Source organism: Macrobrachium nipponense, chromosome 26 (genome assembly GCF_015104395.2).
Source record: "Macrobrachium nipponense isolate FS-2020 chromosome 26, ASM1510439v2, whole genome shotgun sequence".
In the NCBI taxonomy this organism is placed as follows: Eukaryota; Metazoa; Arthropoda; class Malacostraca; order Decapoda; family Palaemonidae; genus Macrobrachium; species Macrobrachium nipponense.
Window position 1 is genome coordinate 75,489,323 of NC_087215.1, and position 23,633 is coordinate 75,512,955.

General features: G+C 47.0%; 1 protein-coding gene across 1 annotated transcript in view; it reads right to left on the reverse strand.

The window, feature by feature from the left end:
• Positions 1–23,384, reverse strand: part of LOC135200450 (protein phosphatase 1 regulatory subunit 7-like) — a gene marked incomplete in the record, with an annotated part of 93,407 nt that extends 70,023 nt beyond the window's left edge. Inside the window, 1 exon segment of the mRNA XM_064229098.1 lies at positions 23,290–23,384.
• Positions 23,385–23,633: the final 249 nt, after the last annotated feature.

Genomic DNA, 23,633 nt, shown 5'->3' on the forward strand with positions numbered 1-23,633 from the left:
GTTAAAATAAATTCAACTCCTTACTAAAGGATCAGTGTCGGCTCCTTATCCAGCAACGTATCCGCTGATACGTATAAACCAAGAGAGAAGAATCTCTCGTAGGTTAACTTGACGTCCTTCGTGTAATGAGAAGCCAACCCATAATTGCATCTCCCTATATGTTTAGCGCTAATATGTCTTCCTGACATATTGTTACGAAAGAACCAAGAATTTGCAACAGCTCGCACTTAGAGCTTTTTAGATTCTCAGCTGTTTGAAGGTATCATCAAGTCACTTATGAAATGCTCTAGAGATCACCATTGTTTCAAAGAGACTAGGACTTTCTTTGAACTGGATCTCCTCTGGATGAAGCCTAAAGCCTGGCTTGCGCCTGGCTGGCGCGAGGAGTATCCTGTTTTAGAATACTCCTGGCGCCTGACAGTCGTAAAACTATTCGAATACTCCTGGCACCTGGCAGGAGTATCGCTCTTCGCAATACTGCTGCTGGCGCCTGTTAGGAGTATAAGCTTCGGAATACTCCTGGCGCCTGGGAGGAGTAACGTGCTTGGGATCCTCCTGGCGCCTGGCAGGCGCAAAGCGCCTCGAATACTCCTAGCTTTCAGCAGGCGCCTGGCGCCTGGCAGGCGCAAAGCGCCTCGAATACTCCTGGCTTTCAGCAGGCGCCTGGCGCCTGGTAGGCGCCTTTTCATCAGGCGCCTGGCGCCTGGCAGGCGCATTTTCATCAGGCGCCTGGCGCCTGGCAGGCGCAAAGCGCCTCAAATACTCCTGGCTTTCAGCAGGCGCCTGGCGCCTGGCAGGCGCAAAGCGCCTCGAATGCTCCTGGCTTTTTAGTAGGCGCATTATGTTCAGAATACTCCTGGCGCGTGGTAGGAGTATTAAGTTCCGAATACTCCTGGCGCCTGGGAGGAGTATAAAGTTTTCGTAATATCCTGGCGCCTGGGAGGAGTAACGCGCCTGGAATCCTCCTGGCGCTTGTCAGGCGCAGAGCGCCTCGAATACTCCTGGCCTTTAGTAGGCGCATTTTGTTCAGAATACTCCTGGCGTGTGGTAGGAGTATTAAGTTCCGAATACTCCTGGCGCTTGGGAGGAGTATAACTTCGGAATGCTCCTGGCGCCTGGTAGGAGTAAAAAATTCTAGAATACTCCTGGCTCCTGGGAGGAGTATCGAGGTCCGGGTACTCTAGGCGCCTGGCAGGAGTATCTCTTCCCGAATACTCCTGACCTATGGGAGGCGCATCTAGTTCCGAATACTCCTGTGACTTGGTCGGAGTATCGCTCATGGAATGGCCTTTCGCATGGCCAGTATATTGCGCTTAGCGGGCGCTATACTCCTATCAGGAGTTTCTCTCTTCTCCAGTTGGCTCTTGTTGCTTGGATGAAGATCTTGGCCTAGAACGATCTATAGTAAAGTCAGGCTCTTTGCGCCTACTTGGCGCCTGGCTCCTAGTTGGCGCCAGACGCTTGGCAGGAGTTACTTCCTTCCTCACTCTCGCCTGCCTAACGCATCGCTCCCCCCCAGAGATGGCCGCTTGTGCGACAACTCCCCTGTAGGGTTCGTCGCGCTCGACAGGAGATCGGTATTTGGATCTCTTCATCAGAAGTTTATCATCCTTTTTACGAGTATGATCTTTAGAAAGTACTCCTACCAAAGACGCTAATTGCTCCTGCACATTCATCACAATTTAGTCCGTTCCATCCCGTAGACAATAGGAAATCTCAAAATTCCAAGAGACAAGTCTTCCTACGCGGATCATATTGCATACTTCCGTTGCTAACGAGTTCTCCTCCTACATGTTGACGAGTTTTCTCGTTGCAGAAGCTTCCCTATCCTTGCCCGAAGGAAGGGAAGGAGCTTGGACTTTTAAAGAGATTCTGAGCTGAAATGGTTGATTTCTAGCTCTTGAATGCATCTCTCTGAACCTTTTGGGAAGTAGTTTGAGCCCTTCTCGCATTCCAAAGACTCTATCAGTAAAACGTTTAAACCTTTTCTTCTTCTGTAGATGACAATGTCACTACATTACCCGGACAACGAAACCTCTATCTAACAGCGTTGATCCAGGAATAAAAGGCTTTAGTTCTCTTGCCAAACCTACTATGCTGGCCAGAACCCATTACCGAGTCGTCATAGAAATTTTGATTCCAGATTCTAAATCCCAAAATTTCACTTGTCCTCTTGATCGTTTAGGCCAAGAGAACATTTGATTAGGCGCAGTTCCATTTTGTCGGACCAACGGAATCTGAGGCCCAAATTAGGATCCCAATCTAAGTATAAGATCTCTTAATCTTATCGTATAGGTATTGTATAAGATCCCGAGATCTTAATTCTTTACTATGTCTAATATTCTTTGTCTAGACAGAATATATCTTTTCACTGTGTTCATGATAGCATAAATTACCAAGGTGATTCTTCCCTCTGAAAGGGAAGAAAATCCTTATGTAGTTCACAGAGGTATCGGAAGAGGACAGTTTCCCCTTTCTATCTAGCACGATCTGCAGCAACTCTATGTCTTTCACATATTTAAAGGAATTATCAAGCTTACCTTGAAAAATCCTCTCATTCATATTTACTTCTGGTCAGTCTGCACGCAGACAGACTCAGAGTGATAGGTTTTCAGGTCTAATATTTATAATAGATTCCGATCAAATCTCTAGAAAAACCTTCCGACACATGCTGAAAGAAAAACGTGACTTCTGTGAATCCAACCTTTTATTTCCAAAATGGATGATTCATCTTCTTCCTTAGATGCCCATTTATTTTTAATATGTGTTAAGAATATATACAACTAGGGGGAGGAAAAAAAACTAAAGTTTATTCCCCTCTTAAATTTTTAAAGATAGCGTATCTTGCTACCTCTCTTGTTCCGAGGAAAAAAGGAAGCAATCTATAATAAGGTCGTTCATCTTCTGCCTTGCGAAGATATCTGTGAGTATTTTCCGCAGGGTCTGACAACTCATTCCAATGAATGTTAAATCGTGCTCTGCCTAATTAAAATTCTTTATTATCCTATCACATTGTGGTAACAGCATTCATCTATGAACTCTTGTAAGGATAGTAGGAGCGCTGTAATTAACCACGGTGTGTGCGTAAGGCTTAAGCGTATCGTTATCTCTTAAGGTGCATTTTCTACTACTTTATTCTTTCCTCGCCGAGGCAGAGAGATATCCTTAGCAACACGAATACGATGTTATTCATGTTTGCCTAAAAAATTCCTCAATTCGTGGTTAAGTCCATGATTTTATGGGGAATATACGGTGAAGCATTCGATCCTTTAGGAGAGAAAGATGTAACCACCCATTCACGACCGAGAACCGGATGGTACTGGATTGGCTCACAATTACAGCCGTGTCGTTCACTGCCTGGCTGCCTTCATTCTGAGTTGCCAGTTACTCCTTTCAATGATGGAAATAATAAATTATTCTCGAGTCTAAGTCAACTCTCAATAATGCAAATTTTTAGGCAAACAACCTTGTTAAATACCGAGGCTGAATAGGTATTGTCGTAATAAACCTTTTAAGCGAAGTCTTTACTTGTAAAAATGCTTTAAGGATATAGACAATCCCGTAGCGAACCAGACAGGCAACTATGGTATGCGTATTATGACTTGTCCTTCAGTAATCATATACAGCAAGCTTCTACGACACTCTTTCTTTCTGACATGCAGAGAAGAATAGAAATCTTAATCTCTTCGTTCATTTCGTCAATAATCCCGAATGAGTATTAGTCGAAAGATATTGCAAATGACAACCGAGGATCGAAGATAATCTCTCCAGCTTTTATTATCTTGGAGATAAGTCCGTATTTTACTCCTTTCTTATCTGGAAGAGCCTCTAATCCATGAATGAGAGCTCGTACGAATCTTGTTCAACTTCCAAACGATTGCACCTCTTCTGTAAATGGTTGGTTGCAATCTATTTTGGAAGGAGGATGATTTTAATATCCTCTACTAATACCTGAACTAATTCTCACAATTCTGCTTTATCTTCCATCCCTTCCTCAATTTTGGGCAAGATTGAGCAACCGAATGGAGAGCGCTTCCTTTCGAAAGGAGAAGGGCTATTCGCAGTATCGACTCTAACCTGACAAGGGCTACGGCAGCCTGTGCTACATCTTGAGTCCCTGCCTGGAAAAAACCGAACTTGCTCTAGCCTTTATTGCAATAAGACGATCCTGACAAGGGCAACGGCCGCCTGTGCGACAACTCCCGTCCCTATCAGGAAAAGCCTTGAATGTCTTTCACCCTTCGTCTGGAGGACTCTCGGCGGTTGTTAAGCTCTTCTTGTAGGAGAAAGTGTCTGGCGCTAAGCAGGAGTATCTTGCCTAGAATACTCCTGTCGCCTGGTAGGAGTATCACGTTCCGAATACTCCTGGCGCCTGGGAGGCGTATCATGCTCGTCGGCATACTCCTGGTGCTTGGCAGGAGTATCGCGTTCCGAATACTCCTGGCGCCCCGATCTCTGTATATTTGTTCTTGCTAAGAATTCGACAATACTTCCATTTTCGACATAGCCCTCCCTTTCTTCTGAATGAGAAGGACTTCCATTTCCGATGAAGATCCTGGCGGTTCATCGTGCTTCAGGCGCTTTGCGCCTCGTTTCAGGCGCTTTGCGCCTTGTTTCAGGCGCTTTTAGGCGCATTGAGCTTCTTTACTGGAGTTTCATGTCCAAGGCGTTAGAAGCTTATATATATGTGTGTAATCATTAAACGAGATCCATATAATTCATTCAATCAACAAATATCCTTTAATATCTAATTCGATCTCTCAGAATAGATATATTTTCATATACATGTACCGATGAGGCATTTATTGAAATAACTACTTTAAACCCCCATGGGATAGAGCCCCCCCCCGCCCCCCCCCCCCCGTCCAGCTGTACGGGGGGACGAACCCGGATAGAGCAATGCCTCTACCGCAATCTTTCTCCGTCTCTTCTGAGGTTCCGATAGCCAGACGAGAGTATCTTGCATTTTCATTAACCTACGCCGTTGAATGTTTTCTTCTCATTATTCGTTAAGACGATAATTAATAAGGGGAACACATCGAATTAGATGCCTTTCCAATGGCTATCCCTGGCAGTCTGGGGACGTTCTACAGAACTGCCAGACGGGGACGCCTGATCGGTGGGATTCTCCATAACCTCCGTACGGCTTTCGACATTCCTTCTCCTCTGGGGCCTGTGAGTCTGGAAGAGGCTAGGCCTGGGAGCGAGACAGAGCCGATCAGACGCACCCTCTAATGCAATGGGGAACACTATAATCATTATTACCTTAATAGCTCGTATCTGAGCTACATTCCTTTATCTTCAAATTGCAAAATGAATTTGTAGTTTCTGAAGTAAGAAGGTGATGAGGAAACAACACTACAGTACTGTTAATATTCTAACTGCTTGTCAGAACGAGGCTATTAAAGCTCCTAAAGAAAGCATATCTAGTTCTATGTTTTCTGACTTCCTCAAATCGGAAGTTACCTTATTTTCCTCAATCAAATTCTAACATTTATTACACTTCATCAATGAATAAATATTTATATTTTGCCCTTTCTTGCAAACTATGTAATTGTCTACCGACACTTCGGTAGTTACATATTCTTTCTTCGAAAACTTCGAAGTTAATTCATTAAAAGTTATTATTAAAAAGTTATTAAAAAGTTATTAAAAACGTATGCCAAACCAGCGATCCCCAGTCAGTCATTCCCTGTAAAAGTCGGCCCAGAAGATCGATGGCGATGAAACACGAAAATCCATCAGGAGGGAAAGCAAACAATATGTTTACCTTGCCAGCGACAGAGAGAATCTGATTAGAAAACGGGATAGTTCCTAGTCCTGCCATCCCAGCGGCAGGCAGGTAGATCACCTGACCTACCTGTAGCGTGTGCCGCGAAATTCGAATTCTGTCGGAACGACGGAGTCGATAGCTATGTATATATCTGACAGGTAAGGTGAATGTATGAAACAAAAATTAATGAATAATATACAGGTAGCAACCAAACGTAAAACAGTAATAGACTACCTAATTCTCCTGTCTGACGACCTGTCCTGCCATCACCAACGGGCCCAAAGAACGAAGGTCGCCTAGAACTAGAGAAATATCCCTCAAGTAAAAAGAGGCAAAAACAGAATTAGAACGCCAAGTCGCCGCCTCAAGCACCTTGGCGACTGAGACGTTCTTTTTCATAAAAGCTACTGATTGTAGCAACTGCTCTAATACTGTGTGCTATCGGCGTCTGGTCTTCCCCAGCAGCCGAACCCCACCAGTTTTTTAACGATCAGATCTCTGAGAAAAAAGGATACACCATTCTTTGAAATAGACTCTTGACATTTCGGGTGAAACAAACAGATGACGGTGGACGACCCTGAATGTCCTTCGTGCGGCGTAAATAACATGAGAGCGCCCTAACAGGGCAAAGAACTAATTCTCATTTAAATTACCAACAAAGTCGACCAGCGACTTCAGTACGAAAGACCTGGGAATGGGATTTATCAGACGATTCAGTCTTGCGACAAATTCAGGAAGGTATGACAAAATCATGTCTTGTCCAGATCTGGCAACCAGACAGAGTGCGCTTGCAGTTCACCCACCCCCCCTCTTGGCTGTAGCCAGTGAGACAAGGAAGAGTGTCTTAGAAGAGAGGTCCTAAATTGGCAGAAATTCAGAGGCTCAAACGGAGGAACCTTAAGGCTTGAAGGACTTGTTAACGTCCCATGTCGGAGGCGAACACTGCGGCCTGGGTCGAGATAGGGAAAAAGATCGAAGCAAATCTCTAATGACATAAGATGAAGAGATCTCAGGAAGCCTTGCCTTAAAAACATAGGAAAGCATAGACCTATAACCCTTAATGCACGAAGGTGACGGCCCTGTCATGATGTAAATGAACTAAAAACTCCGCTACTATTTCGGTAAGGAAGGTCTAGAAATTGAATGTCCTTGAGACTTACACCAAGTCTGTAAACCGACCATTTAGCTGATAATTTACTCTGGTTGATTGCCGCCTGGCAAGAGCCAACTGTCGCGCCACTCTGGAGGAGAACCCTTCGTGCTTGGAGAACCTCCTGACAGTCTCCAGGCATGAAGATGAAGCATGTGGAGCCTCTGATGGAACCGATGAAAATGGGGTGTTTTGAGAAGATCTGGTCTCTCTGTCAGGCGAATGGGGGTTCACCAGTGGGCTTCAAAGAAGGTCGGGAAACCACTTCTGTGGCCAGAAGGGGGCGATCAAGGTGAGATCCAGACGCTTGGTTGCCCTCACTTTGTTGAGGACTGACCCTCACCAGAGAGAACGGAGGAAAAGCATAGGCTTGAAGTCCCTCCCAGTCCTGCAAAAGAGAGTCTGTCCCGGCACTCTGAGGAGTCTGGTAAGGGGCGAAGAATATCTGGCACCGAAAATTCAGTGGGGTGGCAAACAGATCAACTGTGACAGGCCAGTTTCTTCCTGAGGCTGTCTAAGACTTCCTGGCAAAGTGTCCACATCCGACCCTTGAACTTCGTTCGGTCTCGACAAGGCGTCGCCAAGCGTTGTGATGGCCCAGATAAAAACTGAGGGACCATCGTAATCCCCCCTGTTCTTCTGCCCAAAACAGGAGGTTGATCGGGCTTCTGCGTGAGAAGATCCGACTGTGTGCCGCCTTGGTTTCTCAAGTACGAGACTGCGTGGTGGTTGTCGACAAAGATCGCGACAACCGATCCAACAGTTGTTCCTGAAATGAAAGAAGGCCTAGGTACACTGCCCTCAGTTCCCTCCAATTTATTGACATGCTCCTCTCCTCCTCTAACCAACCGGCCCGAAGCGGCTTCGGAGCCCAGGAGTGGTTGCGCCCCAACCTTGATCCGAGGCATCTGACCAAAACATTAGGTCCGGAGGAAACCGAAAGAGATGTCCTGACTTGAGGCGGTGAACTTGCATCCACCAACGGAGATCCTTCCGACATTGTGGAGAAGAGGCGACTATCGTGTCCTCACACGAAATCCCATGACTGGCGAAGTGTCGACTGAAGGGACCAGTCATTCTGAGACGACCTCCGGGAACCAGTTGGATGGACAAGACAAATGGCCCAGGAGAGACCTCCAAAGAGAAACGGCTGCGTTACGGAGGACAAAAATTCTTCGATCAGACTCAGAAGCTTGTCTATCCGTTTCTGAGCGGAGAAGCCCTCAAAATCTGGGAATTCAAAACAATCCCCAGATAAGTCATGATCTGGCAAGGGATTAGATTGACTTGTCGAAGTTGACACGAATGCCCAACTCGACACAAAAAGAGACAGAACTATCTCCCTCGACCCGGAGAACATTTCTCTAGAGATTCAGCCTGGACTAGCCAATCGTCCAGATACCGAAGCATCCTTACATTTAACTGATGCAGATAGCTGAAACAGGAGCCGTCACCCGAGAAAAGACCTGTGGAGCGTGGTGAGGCCGAAACAAGGGTCTTGAACTGGAAAACTCCCGAGTCCGTGAAAAAACCGAAGGTAAGGTCTGCTTCTTGGATGGATGGGGATTTGCAGATAAGCATCCTGCAGATCGATGGAAATCATCCAGTCCCCCATCCGACGGATGAAAGAACAGTCTGGACCGTCTCCATCCTGAACTTGGACTTTCGAATGAACTTGTTCAAACCGAAAGATCTATGATGGGGCGCCAGGCACCTGAGGCCTTTAGAACTACAAACATCCGAGAGTAAAAACCCGGGAGAAGGAGAGCTCGCTCTATGGCATCCTTCTCCAAGAGGGCCGAAAGCTCTTCTCCAAGGCTTGACCCCTGATTGAGTGAGGGGAATAACTGCTGAACTCGAGAGGACGATTGGAAAGTGGAGGTCTGGAAACAAAAGGGATCTCGTAACCTTCCTTCAGGACCTCCACCACCCAAGCATCCACCGCTCTCCCCTGCCAAGCTGACCAATGGCGGGAGAGACAAGCTCCTACTGCGGTCTCCAGGCGAGGTGATGACTCCTACTTCCGAAAATTCTTACGCAGAGACAAGGAAGAAGAAGAAGAAGAAGAAGAAGGTCCTCCTGGAGGTTGAGCTCTTTCTCTGCCCTTGGAGCCACGCCAAGAACCTCTCCCGCGTTTCAAAGGGTGAGCACCAGAGGATGAAGAAGAGGCACCAGCAACCTGAGATGTACTCTGGAAAAAAGAGCCAGAAGGAGGTTGTTGGGCTGGAGCAGAAGGTACAGATCTGGTCCTAAACTTACGCTTACTCCTTGAGGGAATGGGAGGAAGACCAGAGGAAAAGCTCTTGATAAGGCCCAGTGAGCTTGGGAAGAGGCATCACCTTGATGTTCCTTCAAACCTCAGAAAGCACAGAAATATCGAAAGGAAATCGCCAAAAGGAGAATAGGACAACAGACGGGTTCTCTGAATCTCCGATACAGAGGAGGGTAACTGCGACAAATACAGGTTACGCCTTAGAGAAACAAGAAATGGCCTGCATTGAAGCAGCAAGCTCGTTCTGATGTACAGAAGCGATTGAAATGGATGAGCAGAATTTCTCAAAAGAGGAGCATCAGGAGGAACAAACCCGGAGTCCTTGATATACATTAAAAGCCCTCCGAGACCCACATATTGAAGGATTGAGCTTCTTGTAAGGAGCTCATAACAGCCTCCATAGCAATAAAATCTTCAATTGAGACAGAGACCGAAGCCTTAGAAGGCAAGGGTTGACTTGAAAGTCGGACAAATTCAGGATTTGGCTTGGGGGGTCGAGAGAATGAAGAATCATCCGCGACCTGGTAAACTCCTCTACGGTATCGTAGAAGAGAAGAGAGCTTCCTCTTCCCTTTCCCCATTCACCTTCGAAGTTTAGCGGCAACGTCCGTCCTCACTCTCAGCGAACCTCTGGGCAAAGGGAAAACGTAAAAATTCCCGTGACCGGAAGGACAGTCAAGAAAAATCCCTTCTGTAATACAACGAGGCGGAGGCTGCTTCTGCTCTTTAGGCCTCGCCTGAGGAAGAAACTCAAAATTAAATAAACAAAAGTTTCTTGAATTCTACATCATGACATCCATTCGAGGAAACATCAATATCACACGAATCCGCGTCATCATCATCATCATCGTCAGATCCTAACTTAGAAACTTCCTCTGAAGTAAAATCCTGACGACTAGCTATCTTAGGTCTGACACTAATATCCCTCCCCCCCTTCTCCTAAATAAGCGCCCTTTGGCACTGTTACGGGACTAACAGGGGACACGTTGGGTAAAGATTCGTTAGGCACCTGCCCGGACCGGATCCCCCCACCCCCCTAGGCCTTCGCCACGACGGGGTTCACAAGCCGGGGTATCTGTCGCACCGTTACCCATGGTGCTGTCGACAGGTACCTGACGAGGAGCTGAAAATGAATCTAAAAGTGTGTTAGACATTCTAGTAAAGGCTTCTTGAAAATTCTCTGACAGATTGTTAACTAAGCAGAAATATCTCTATCTGACTAAAGCTGTAATTTCTTAAAATTCTGTTTTCCAGGTAGTTTCCATTGCCAAATTCTTCGAATCTACATCAGAACTAACTTCACTAATTACCGGTTGTACGGGGGGCAAAGCATCAATTAATTCGGAATCGGAGTCGTACGATACCGAAACCGAAGAGCCAGAATCATGAGCGCCCAAGTCAAAGAATTCGTTAGATACAGTTTTAGCAATCGATTTCTTTTTCTCCTTAACCGATCTTTTACGCTGCAAGATTGTTTGACGTTTCATATAAGCATCATATCCTCGTCAGACCAGGGCTTACATAACGTCACAACGAGAAGTCAAGTCACATACCTGTCCACGACAAGAACTACAAATGTCATGGGGTTCATACTCCCTGCTACTCATCCTTGTCCACAAACCGGCAGTTCCTGATGTTGCTGGCAGAAGGAAGCAATCGTAATTTCTTGGTAATCCATTGTAGAGTTGGACAGGTCAGTAGTTCCGGGTCGCGCAAAAGTTCGTAATTTAAGATAAGAACCACAACAGAAATCAAAGTTAATTCACTATTTCGTGATGTAATGCGTGAGTGGTAATTCGTATAAAGTTTCATTTAACAAATAATGAAAGCTTTAAGCACAAAAATGTTTAAGGAAATTTATAAAGATGCGGCCGTGATGTAAACAACACGGGCGCTCGTTAACAACTGATTTGAGGGAAGGTTTTCGTATCTGTCAACGACAGTGTTGCCAACTGGCGGACAGAATAGGAGGTAACAGGGTTGCCAATGTGGTAAAAATTAGGTGCGGTTTTTGGGGATTTAGGGCTAGATAAATTATATTAAGGTAAGTATTAATTATATAGATGCGTTTGTGTCGTCAGAACACTACCATACAACGTAAAAGATAAATCGGAAACTCCTGGAAGGCTGCAGGGAGTGACGATTAAATGTCCTTAAAATAGTAGACAATAGACCTCTCGGTTGCCATCCGAAGAGGTAACTACAGCAAGCGTGTATGACTTGAACCAACCAGTAGTAAAATAACGCAAGGCATTATATCACAATAAAGTTTGTTCATACTTACCTGGCAGACATATATATAGCTGAATTCGGAAATACAGCTACATACATATCTGACAGGCAAGTTTCATGAACAAAACTTAGAGAATCCAAGCAGACAGCTCAAGCTTCTTAAGATACTGGACATAAGCGTTCATTGACGTAGTCTACAAGTCTATTTCTTGTACGAGTCTGCGAATGAGGAAGGAGAGCTCTTCCGAACCTTGTCCTTATTCGCTTACGCAATATCAAGTTAATGAGATGTTTGTCAATGAGAACTAACCCATTAACGGTACAGAGAGATATTTTGTCAATGAGGGGAGACCCACTTACTTGACAAAACGATAGTATATTTGTCAATGGGGGAAAGTCACTGAATTGACAAAACGTAATCCAGGAAGTCGAGCCTTTTTTTTTATTTTTCGATTCCCGTCTCAAACAAGGAAGGGACAAGAAATCCCTGTTAAGAGACTGGGCTTACGGTAGTAGAACGAACGATGCTCAATCGGCATGGAAGTCTCGACTAGAAACTAACAAAATCTATCATCTGAAAAACCCTTTCAGATGGTCTAAAAAGCAATTTACTTAATTTATTGGCAGTATGGCAAAGGAAGTCCTGTCTTGCGCTTTCCTGAAGAGCGTCCTTTTGATGAGTGCCTTTGCAAGAATCCTACTGAACGTTGCCGAAAATCCTGACGTTCAGGACGTCGAGCCTTTACATAACCCGTAACTGTCTTATCTCAAAGTCTTGACTGAGGTAGAGAAAACGAGATCTTCCCTTGAGCTTTCCTTAACTCCATCCACCTTTGCGAAAAGCAATATAATATTGACAGAGACCTCTTGAATTCACGAAACCCGAGGTCTTGCTGGGTTTCGAAGACGAAGTTCTGTTCACTTTCTTGAGGCTCAAATCTTAAATAAGAGCTTGAAGAGTTCAACAGAAACGTTCTGGTGCGCGCTCGGCGTCCACTGGCGAGGACGCTCGGCGTCCTGGTGCGCGCTCGGCGTCCACTGGCGAGGACGCTCGGCGGCCACTGGCGAGGACGCTCGGCGTCCACTGGTGAGTGCGTCCATCCGAGCGTCCTGTTCAAGCCAATCGTCCAAATAAGCGTGCAGAAAAGCGTCACGCTCCTGACAGGCGTCAAAACAAGCGAGAGAAACTGCCTTCTTTTTCCTATTTCTTGGTGGAAAGAAGTACACGTGATCAGGCAACTTTCGCCTTCTTACTTCTCACAGAAACACATAACGAGGGAGAAGGGACGTGAAGCGTCCTCTTCTATAAAGCTTCTTAGAGGGCGCGAGTCCTTCCGAGAGCTCCAACCCTTGTGCGGGGAGGACGCCTCGGAGGACGAGAAGCAATCCTTCAGGATTCGTGCATGTGCACCGCACTTTGGCAGTCTGGGGATTTTCATCAGAACAAAACTGCCGAAGGCACGCCAGATCGGTGGGGTTTCCCTGTAACCCTCCTTCGGCTTTCGACATGGCCCTCACTCCCTTGGTTCTGGGAGTTCGACAGAGGTCTAGACCTAGAGGCGTTATAAGGCCGATCTGACGCACACCCTCCACTACACAAGGGGCACCTGTCACTGCACTAGACACTTCCACTATTGCTCTCTAAAGCAAGCACTTTCGATTCTAAGTTACGAATCTAAATAGTATAAGAGAAAGGGCAATAACCTCTACAGACACTGTTTTAGGGCCCGAAGGCAACATTACAGGGTTAGGCGTAACAAAAACAGAAGTAGAACTCTTCACAACAATGAAGGAGAGCGATCACCTCTCGCAGACATAGTCATAACCCGTAGGCCATACTACAGCGTTAGGCAAAATAAAGTCTACCGGAAGGTTAGCAGTATCACTACCCTGACTTTCGTAATGATTAATTGCGTACATACTAAACAAACTTTTTTTTTTTTCTTTTTCCTTACGGAATTAGACACGTTTACTGATTAATTGCGTACATAACGAATCATACTTTTTCCTTACTGGAAATAGACATGTTTACTGATTAATTGCGCCCCCCAAGTGCGGAACTACCGAAGCTTTCGGTAGCCACACCCTATCTTTGCAGACAACACCCTCTGAAACTAGCCTAACTAGATTCAGATATCTTATGCAAAAATGAATCAAATTCAAATCAATTTAAGATAGCGTATGCCTAGCCACAAATCCAAGTAAATAAATTAAAAGACAATTAGGATACTTAGCGGCAAATGAAGTTTCCAAAATCCTAAGCCGGAGGTACTGAAAACAGGTGTTTTCAGTACCGGCGACAGAAAATTTATGAATAGAAAATGGGAATGGTTCCTGATACCCGCCTCCCAGCGGCGGGAATGGGTACTAACCACCTGGCCGACCACGGCGTGTGTCGGAAGTTTTTTAAATTCTGTCGGACTTCAGAAAATACAGCTATATATATACCTGCCAGGTAAGTGTCATGCATAAAAATAAGGATTGGAGATCGACCACCTTCGATCTCTATCAAAGAGAGTGAAGGAGAAGTCTTCCTCGAAGGAAAGCTTCAATGGTGAACAGAATACTAAGACGATAGTTCAAGCCAAACTGGATATTCCGTCCGATCTTCTCTATTCCAGGTTGGTAGGCCACTGTGAGATAGTTTCTTTCAGCAGCAGTCTTCTTCCCAATGCTAGAAATTCCAGGAATTCGAGCATAGGCTGAGTTCCCGATTATCGTGTATATCGGGGATTCTCGTCTCGCTCACTTTGGACCGTGGTCTCGCGTAAGTGGTTTGGAGATCGTAAAAAACTCGAACACTGAATGCGCTAGAAATTCCGTAGAATTCTAAGCAGTCTGCGAAACCCCCAACCGAATTCGTCAAACGATATCGGCTGGTGGTCCTCTCGATTCCCGTAGAAATCGAGAATGGGGCAGGATTCCTCCTCAACGACCGGGGGCTTACGTCAGGTAGGACCGAAGGTCCCCCCACCCCGGTAGCGCAGTCCCGAACGTGGGATTCCTACAGAGAAATCTCTGTAGGATCCCCTCCCCTTTCCTCATAGCCGTAAGGAGAGAGGGAATGGGGGGAGGAATTGGATACTCGCTCGCCTTCCCAGTGGAACTAGCAGTAGGAGGAAGAGTAGGAGCAGCCATCGCCTTGCGGCGATGGCCTCTCAGAGTCTGGGAAAAAAAAAAGTATCGTCAGGAGAAAAACGTTTTCCGCGGAGGGGGTTACGAACGCTCACTGTAGGTAAGGGTCTGCCGCCACTGTGAACGTCGTCTGGGTGGGCTGATCGACACCTGACAGGAGAGAGCCGATACCGTCCTACCGACTCATTCCAGTCCTCGTCGAGGTCGAAACCTCTCAGGAGGACCGAAGGAGTATTTAAATACGGTGTCCGAAGACACGTAGAAACGCCGCTGTCGCAGTAGAGGAGGTGGAAGTTGCTTGATCGACCGGCCAGAACTGAGAGAGCCTTCTTGTCCGGAGACGAGAGACTCTGGTTCGAGACAGAATCGGCAAGCTCCGATCGCGGCAGACCCACCGTCGGTTTTGGTTTCCCTCTCGGGCCCCAAAACGCTCGAGCAGAGACGTGGGCTCTGCTGGTGGGAGCGGCAATCCTTCCGCAAGGTCATTATGCTGACGAATCAGCTTAATGACTTCTGCAAATTCCTCTGTATCTCGGGAGTAACCGCGTCTTGCGGAGTAGGACCGTCCAGTCCCTCCAACAAGAACAGATCCCGAGATACTCCTCCTTCAGAAGGAGGAACAGCGGCAGACCCCTGACGGTCGCCTCCAGCTACTTGCGCGTATGTCCTGGTCGGTCCTAGAACCGTGCCTGGTCCATACGGCGTCATAGCGGGATCGCGAGCGGCGCACCTCTCGCGATCCCTCATAGGTACCTCGCTCCTCCCGGTGTAGCCCGAGGAGGTTGAAGGTAGCATGGAGAGGCAGACCTGACCGCTTCCCCCCGAGCGCGCTCGGCAGGACCAGCGTGCTTGGAGGCTGCTGCTGATCGTCCCACACCGCGGTGGCGATCGAGCAGCAGGCCTAGCCTTGCCGCTTCGCCTGGGGCGAGAGGCTCGGCTGAGAACGTCGACGCTGATCTCTAGCGTCAGGCGAGCTGTTGCTGGTTACCGTCTCCGCCCGGTCCCGATGGGAGCGGCGTCAGGTGACCTGCTAGGCTCGTTGTCGCGGTGAGACCGGCGAGCGTCCTCTCGGCGCTTCGAGCCGCTGGGTACCAGCCGTGGCTGGTACCAGAAGACGACGCGGGGGGACCACCCCTTCCTCGCCTCAACCCGTGGCTGGTCAGCGACCGTCACGTCAACCCGAGCAGCCAGCTGGTCGCTGCGAGAGCGTCCACTGGCCTAGCGAGAGTCGTCTGCACGACACTCGCCAGTCTTCTGCTCCGCGCTTCGGTCTTGGCGGCGAGCGAGCTCGGGTGTCAAGACTTTGGCTGGACGACGAGAAGCCGAGGCGGATCCTGGTTTAGCGGCAGAACCGCTAGAACCAGGCGAGGAAGTGCCAGCCGAAGCTGGTACTCCTCTGGTCCCCGTCTTCTTCTCCTTGGTAGAAGAAAGACGAGGGCCCTGTTCCCGAGAGCAGGAGGACCAGCAGAAGAGCTCCCCGAATCGCCGGAGTGAGACGGGCCCTTAGAAGGTCCCGAAGGAGCCTTCTTAGGGGGGAAAACCCGGGTTACCAGCTGGTCGCTGCAAGAGCGGCCGCTGGCCTGGCAAGAGTCCCCCACCTGAGCGTCTCTCACCAGCCTTCTGCTCCGTGCCGCGTCTTGGCGCCGAGCGAACTCTGGCGCCGAAACTTGGCTGCACGGTCTCCCGAGGGAGAACGTACACTCGGGATCTCTCGCGAACGAGAGACCGAGCCGGAACCTGGCGTAGCGGCATCGCCGCTAGCACCAGGCGAGGAAGTACCAGAGCTAACCGATACTCCTCTGGTCCCCGTCTATCTCTTCCTTACGGAAGGGGAGACGGGCCCCGCTCCCGAAGGAGCAGGAGGACCAGCAGAAGGACCCCCCCGTCCCACCGGGGTGGGACGGGCCCTTAGAAGTTCCCGAAGGAGACTTCTTAGGGGGGAAGGCAGCCTTCTTCTTCTTCGGCTTATGGGCCTTAGAAGTCGAAGGGGAAGAGGCAGCAGCAGACGATGAAGACGAAGATGACAGCTTCCTCTTCTCCTCTTCCTCGTCAGCTCACGCAGGACAGTCGTCAGGTCCTCCATCCAGGCCGGAGCAGGGGCTATTGCCGAAGCAACACGGCCCGACTGCACCTGTCCGGAAGGACCTGGGACTGGGGAAGACACACCGTGGGCAGGACCAGCATGGACAGGCTCAGGAACCAGGAGCGACAGGAACAGCAACCAGCTCAGGAGCGGCAGGAACAGCGGCAGGTACGGCAGGCCCAGCGATCGCCTCGTAGAATCATCAGCAGCCAGCGGAACCTGGGTCCTGGCGGCCGGTCCTGGCGGCCGGTATCCCAGGGGCGAGCTGCTGGAACAGCGGAAGTCTGGGGCAGGCAACGAATGAAACAGGCGGCGGCGGCAACCCCACCTCGGTACGGCGGCGGCCTAGTAGCGGCAGACGGCGTCATCGACACAGCATGGGGAGTGTAGACCAGGAGGGGGGGTGGGGGGGAGCAGCATAAGCGGCCGTGGTAGTAGTGGAGACCGCCCCAGACCTCGCTAGACGCTGCAGCAGCCCGTGGATGCTAGGCACGCCTGCGCCGCGGTGGTCCCATACCTGTCCAAGGTCGTCTCCCACGGATGTAGCACCTGCGGTAACATAGATTAGTAAGAGGGGTTCCCTCACGCACGGGGGAAGACATGCCCCACCCCGAACGCAAGGAAGACCCCAAATACAAAATACAACGAAGAAGCTGAGCGGGGGCAGGAAGGAAGACGAAGAATCGGATCCAACCAAGGGAGTCGCGGGAGAGCTTTCCGACGACTTCCTGGCAGACCTTCGCTTTCCCCTACCCCCGCACAGCAGTGAAAAGTAATATGAAAATGAACAGAATACTAGCCCTTGCGATTCACTTCATAGAACTAAAGGGAAAAGATCAATTCCCGGGTAAGAACGGAAACTTGATCCAATAATATGATGCTATCATAAAATATATATGAAAATGAAACAGAATACTGCACTTGCGATTTCACTTTCACAATTGCGAATCCACTTTCATTGCATTCTATTATACAAAATTAAAAGGCTCGTGCCGAGCGCAATCACACTCTCGGTAACGAACGCACAGGGCAAAAATATAATGAAAAGAGTATCTTACATTTTTCAATTACACACTTTCGCCCAAAATACCATGACTCGGCGCAAGCGCGCCCCGCCCTCGGCACCGAGACATAATTCAAGGGTTCAATTCATGAAAGAGAGGAAAATCGCCGCATCTACGGCGATAACTCCATGTTGGTTCATAATTAAGTAATGAAAATGAAAAACAGTGTACTTACAGTTTCATTTTCAAGTCAAACAAACCATAGTAGAAAACACAATATAAACAAAGCATACGACGATGAAGTGGGCAGAGAGCGATGACGAACACGTCCTTCACACCCGCGGCCGAAAGCAAAAGTGATTTGTTTACCTCCCAGTCGCGCGGCGCGCGACTGTCGACAAGCAGTTTAACTACCGTTCTCCCCTTTGTTCGAAGCTTACGACCGTTCCAGCTGCCGCTAGCTACTTCCTATTGTTAAAGGACCGATGGTTTGTATTACGTATCGGAACAATGCAACGTTTATTCATTCACGTAAGAAATCCCCTCAATCTTAGGCTAAAGTCCGTGATTGTAGGACAGAGATACAGTTAGTCAGTCAATCCCGCAGGAGAGACGTAACCGCCAGCACAGAGATACGGTTAGTCAGTCAATCCCGCAGGAGAGAGAGACGTAACCTACCGCGCATGACAGCGCACGATCTGTTACTGGCAAACTGGCTCGGTTGGACTGGACAGCAGCAGCCAGCAGCTTACGAACGTCGTCTCTTAACTTTATGTCTGGGTTGCCAGCTACCCTATTCTACGAAGAAATAGGTCCATTATTTTTTGAGCAGAAAGACTCTCAAGCTGGTATATTTAAGCGAAACAGAAAACGCTAAATATATAGATGCGTTTGTGTCGTCATAACACTACCATACAACGGTAAAAGATAAATCGGAAACTCCTGGAAGGCTGCAGGGAGTAACGATTAAATGTCCTTAAAATAGACAATAGACCTCTCGGTTGCCATCCGAAGAGGTAACTACAGCAAGCGTATATGACTTGAACCAACCAGAAATAAAATAACGCAAGGCAAAATATGAAATTATATCACAATAAAGTTTGTTCATACTTACCTGGCAGACATATATAGCTGAATTCGGAATACAGCTACATACATATCTGACAGGCCAAGTTTCATGAACAAAACTTAAGAGAATCGAAGCAGTCAGCTCAAGCTTCTTATGTTATTGGACATAAGCGTTCATTGACGTAGTCTACAAGTCTATTTCTTGTACGAGTCTGCGAATGACGAATGAAGCTCTTCCGATCTTGTCATAAGAGCTTATTCGCTTACGCAATATCAAGTTAATGAGATGTTTGTCAATAGAACTAACCCATTTACGGGACAAAGAGATATTTTGTCAATGAGGGGATACCCACTTACTTGACAAAACGATAGTATATTGTCAATGGGGGAAAGTCACTGAATTGACAAAACGTAATCCAAGAAGTCGAGCATTTTTATTTTTCCGATTCCCGTCTCAAACGAGGAGGGGCAAGATCCTGTTAAGAGACGGCTTACGGCAGGTAGAACGACGATGTTCAATTCGGCAGCGTAGTCCGACTAGAAACTAACAAAATCTATCATCTGAAAAACCCTTTCAGATGGGCTAAAAAGCTTGCAAAATTATCCTGGGAAGAGGAAGAAACTCTCCAACCAGCTTCCTCTCCCGTATCACAACTAATGCCTGCTAAAGCTTAAAATTTATTGGCAGTATGGCAAAGGAGTCCTGTCTTGCCCTTTCCTGAAGAGCGTCCTTTTTGATGAGTGCCTTTGCAAGAATCCTACTGAACGTTGCCGAGAGTCCCGACGTGCAGGACATCGAGCCTTTACATAACCCGTAACTGCCTTATCGCAAAGTCTTGACTGCGGTAGAGAAAACGAGATCTTCCTTTGAGCTTTCCTTAACTCCATCCACCTTTGCGAAAAGCAATATAATATTGACAGAGACCTCTTGAATTCACAAAACCCGAGGTCTTACTGGGTTTCGAAGACGAAGTTGTCTGTTCACTTTAAGCTTCCTCCGAAGCACTGCTTACTCCACATTCTTTGCATGTGAGGTATAAGGTATCACCGAAGGTAGAGGTAAAAATTCTTGAGGCCCAAATCGTAAACAAGAGCTTGAAGAGTTCAACAGAAACGTTCAGCCAGGCGAAAACACCTGGCGTGCGCTGGGGCGCGCGCTCGGCGTCCACTGGCGAGCAGCGACACGCTCGGCGTCCACTGGCGCGCGCCGCCGCGCGGCTCGGTATCCACTGGCGTGCTCGGCGCCACTGGTGCGCGCTTGGCGTGCACCCGCGCGCGTGCCTGGCGTCCATCCGAACGTCCCGTCCAAGCCGAGCGTCAAAAGAAGCGTGCAGAAAAGCGTCACGCTCCTGACAGGCCGTCAAAACAAGCGAGATACATATCGGAGAAGAATTCCGACTGCACGAAAACAGTCCTCAGGAGAAGGGTTGATCGTGTGAGAATACAAGGGGCGAGGAAACGCCTTCTTATTCTCACAGTAACAAAGATCGGACGTCCGCTCTCAAAGAGCGTCCTGCTACTAAGACTTCTTTTTCATATTTTTCGGTGGAAAAACTTACACGTGATCAGGCGACGTTCGCCTTCTTACTTCTCACTGGAACGCATAACGAGAGAGAGAGGACGTGAAGCGTCCTCTTCTATAAAGCTTCTATTTAGAGGGCGCGAGTCCTTCCGAAAGCTCCAACCCCTGCGCGGTGGGAGGACGCTTCAGAGGACGAGAAGCAATCCTTCAGGATTCGTGCACGTGCACGCACTTAGGCAGTCTGGGGATTTTTCATCAGAAAAACTGCCGAAGGCACGCCAGATCGGTGGGGGTTCCTCGTAACCCTCCTTCGGCTTTCGACATGCTCTCTCCCCGGGTCCTGGGAGTCAAGCAGAGGTCCCGGCCTAGAGGCGAAATAAGGCCGATCTGACGCACACCCTCCACTACACAAGGGGCACTGTCACTGCACTTAGCCACTTTTACTATTGCTCTCTAAAGCAAGCACTTTCGATTCTAAGATACGAATCGAAAGAGTATTAGAGAAAGGGCAATAACCTCTACAGACACTGTTTAGGGCCCGAAGGCAACATTACAGGGTTATGAGAAACAATAACAGAAGTAGCACTCTTCACAACAATGAAGGAGAGCGATCACCTCTCGCAGACATATTCATAACCCGTAGGCCATACTACAGGGTTAGGCAAAAAAAAAATGTCTACAGGAAGGTTAGCAGGTTCATTACCCTGACTTTTGTTTACTGATTAATTGCGTACATACGAATCATACGTTTTCCTTACGGAATTAGACATGTTTACTGATTAATTGCGTACATACGAATCATACGTCTTCCTTACGGAATAGACAAAGTTTCACACTCCTTACATGACAAATCTCAACAAAGAAGCAAGACTCATACCCCTCGTGCATACCAAGTGCGGATCTACCGAAGCTTCGTAGCCACACCTTATCTTATGCAGACACACCCTCTGAAACTAGCCTAACTAGATTCAGATATCTTATGCAAAAATGAATCAAATTTCAAATCAATTTAAGATAGCGTATGCCTAGCCACAAATCCAAGTAAATAAATTAAAAGACAATTAGGATACTTAGCGGCAATGAAGTTTCCAAAATCTAAGACGGAGGTACTGGAAACAGGTGTTTCCAGCACCGGCGACAGAAAAATTATGAATAGAAAATGGGAATGGTTCCTGATACCCGCCTCCCAGTGGCGGGAATGGGTACTAACCACCTGGCCGACCACTGCGTGTGTCGGAAGTTTTTAAAATTCTGTCGGACTTCAGAAAATACAGCTATATATATATCTGACAGGTAAGTTTCATGAACAAAATTCTTGTTCAGTAGGTAAAACTGCATAGAAAAACTGCAACTGCCATAATCTAGGCCGCCGCGGATAAGTACCCTAGATCTACCCAATGTAGCTCTTTAATTACAAAGCCTATACCGCTGGCAAATTCTCTGCATGTGTTAGGGGGGGCGATTCACGAGGAAATAAAACAGCCCAGTCAGGTAGGACATGGTACCCTAGATTAGGCTATGTAAGGATATAGCTAGTTGTATAATTACTGCTACAATTGTTTATGACACTGTTAATACTTCTATTCTTCAGCAAAACTAAGTTTAAAATAAAAATCAGTAAAAGAATGGTCATTTTGGAAATTCTCTAATAAAGATAGGGGGCAGTTTTGTTTATACAGGTACTATCCTACTTACAACCAAGTTTGGTTCCGACCCACTGGTTGTAAGTCAGAATGGATGTAAGTCAAACCTTAGAAAGTGGCCAACATACTGGGTAGGGTATACTATCAAACCTTTGCTATATAAAAGTGCCTACTTAGTAGTGTAATGTAATGTACAATCATTATTTCAATCTTTTTACCATAATGTACTTCTACTAATACATTTTAATCATTTATGTAATAGTATATATTACGTACAATCAGGCATTGAGTTACAATGGGGTTAGGTTCTTGCATGCATGTCAGAAGTCGATTCTTACGTAAATTGGTTTGCAATTCAGTCTACAGTACAGTTAATACCAAATGATGCTGCAGATAGGGCAGGGTAACTCAAACTGATGCTGCCTGAGTGATGAGAGTTCTCATGCCTGAGTGATGAGATTTCTCATGAGATGGCGCAGTGCCAAGTAACTCAATGGTCAACTGTCTGAAGTAAGGTTGTAAGTACGAGTGGTCGTGTGTCGAGTAGGTTGTAAGTCGGATAATAGTTGTACCGATAAAATATGAAGACTTGCTTCATATTAGTATAGGTAGTATGTCTACTGTTACTGTTTTAAGGCTGTAATATTCCATTAGGGCTTAGGCATGGGAGGTGACAGATGCTTGTATTAGGGTCACCGACCCAAATGGCCACCATTTCACTCAAAATGACCACTTTTTTCACTCGATAGGTACTACCTATTAACTAGCTGGTGAAACAACAATACAAGTATATACATCTTTAAGCAAAACATTCTGTTACATAGCTATACTAAATGCACATAGCAAGGTAGCACAAGAATGGCTGAAGGTTGCAAACCACTTTCAGAATAAAAAGGCCTACCTACTAGGCTACCTACCCTAACCTACTACAGATTGCAAGTGTTAAATTCATGAAACTTTTTCACCATACCATTACCAAAATATCATTGATGATGCTGGTCACGTTCGGCGGTCACATCCAAGACACATGACCATGCCAAGAACGTGCCCCGAATCTAAAGAATCGTGATGCTGCTGTCGGGGTAAGCCTGGATGGGAGACCTTATACGATTTGCCTTAGGGAAATATAGGGTATAGAGTCCATCACCTAGCCTAAATGGCACCTTAAATTACGCAAAAATGACCCCGTTACGATTACGCAAGGCGTTGACAGACCAGCTTTGTGCAGCTGAATGGGGGCGTTTACTTATCGGGTCAAAAAGCCAGTGGTGGTCTAAGGTCTCCCAAAACCAGAATTTCGAACTGTACATATTTCGCCTTCCACGTCACACTTTGACAGTTCTTCCCTTTCAACTAAAGGAATACGCTGAAACAACCGAATTCCGTGTAGTATCTGGTGTACTTTACCTTAAAAATACGCCGCTTCGCCGAAAATAATTAATGATTTAGGCGTGTCAGATGAACTTTGGGTTGGGACATCGGTCATACCAACAATCGAAGTTGTTAGAAATATTGTTTTCACTGTCAGTCGGGACGCCATGATTCAAAGAGGAATTTGGGACGGCAAAACGTAAATTTTTTCTCATTTAACTGTCGTTTCTATAATTATATATATTTTATAAAATGGCATAGTAAAATAATATTGGTAATATTTTATCAATAGATTATTTTTATTGTGTGTTTTGATGTATTCCGGCAACCATACAAAACATTGCTGCTTTCAGGAACAACTTTTGATTGTCGATACTATT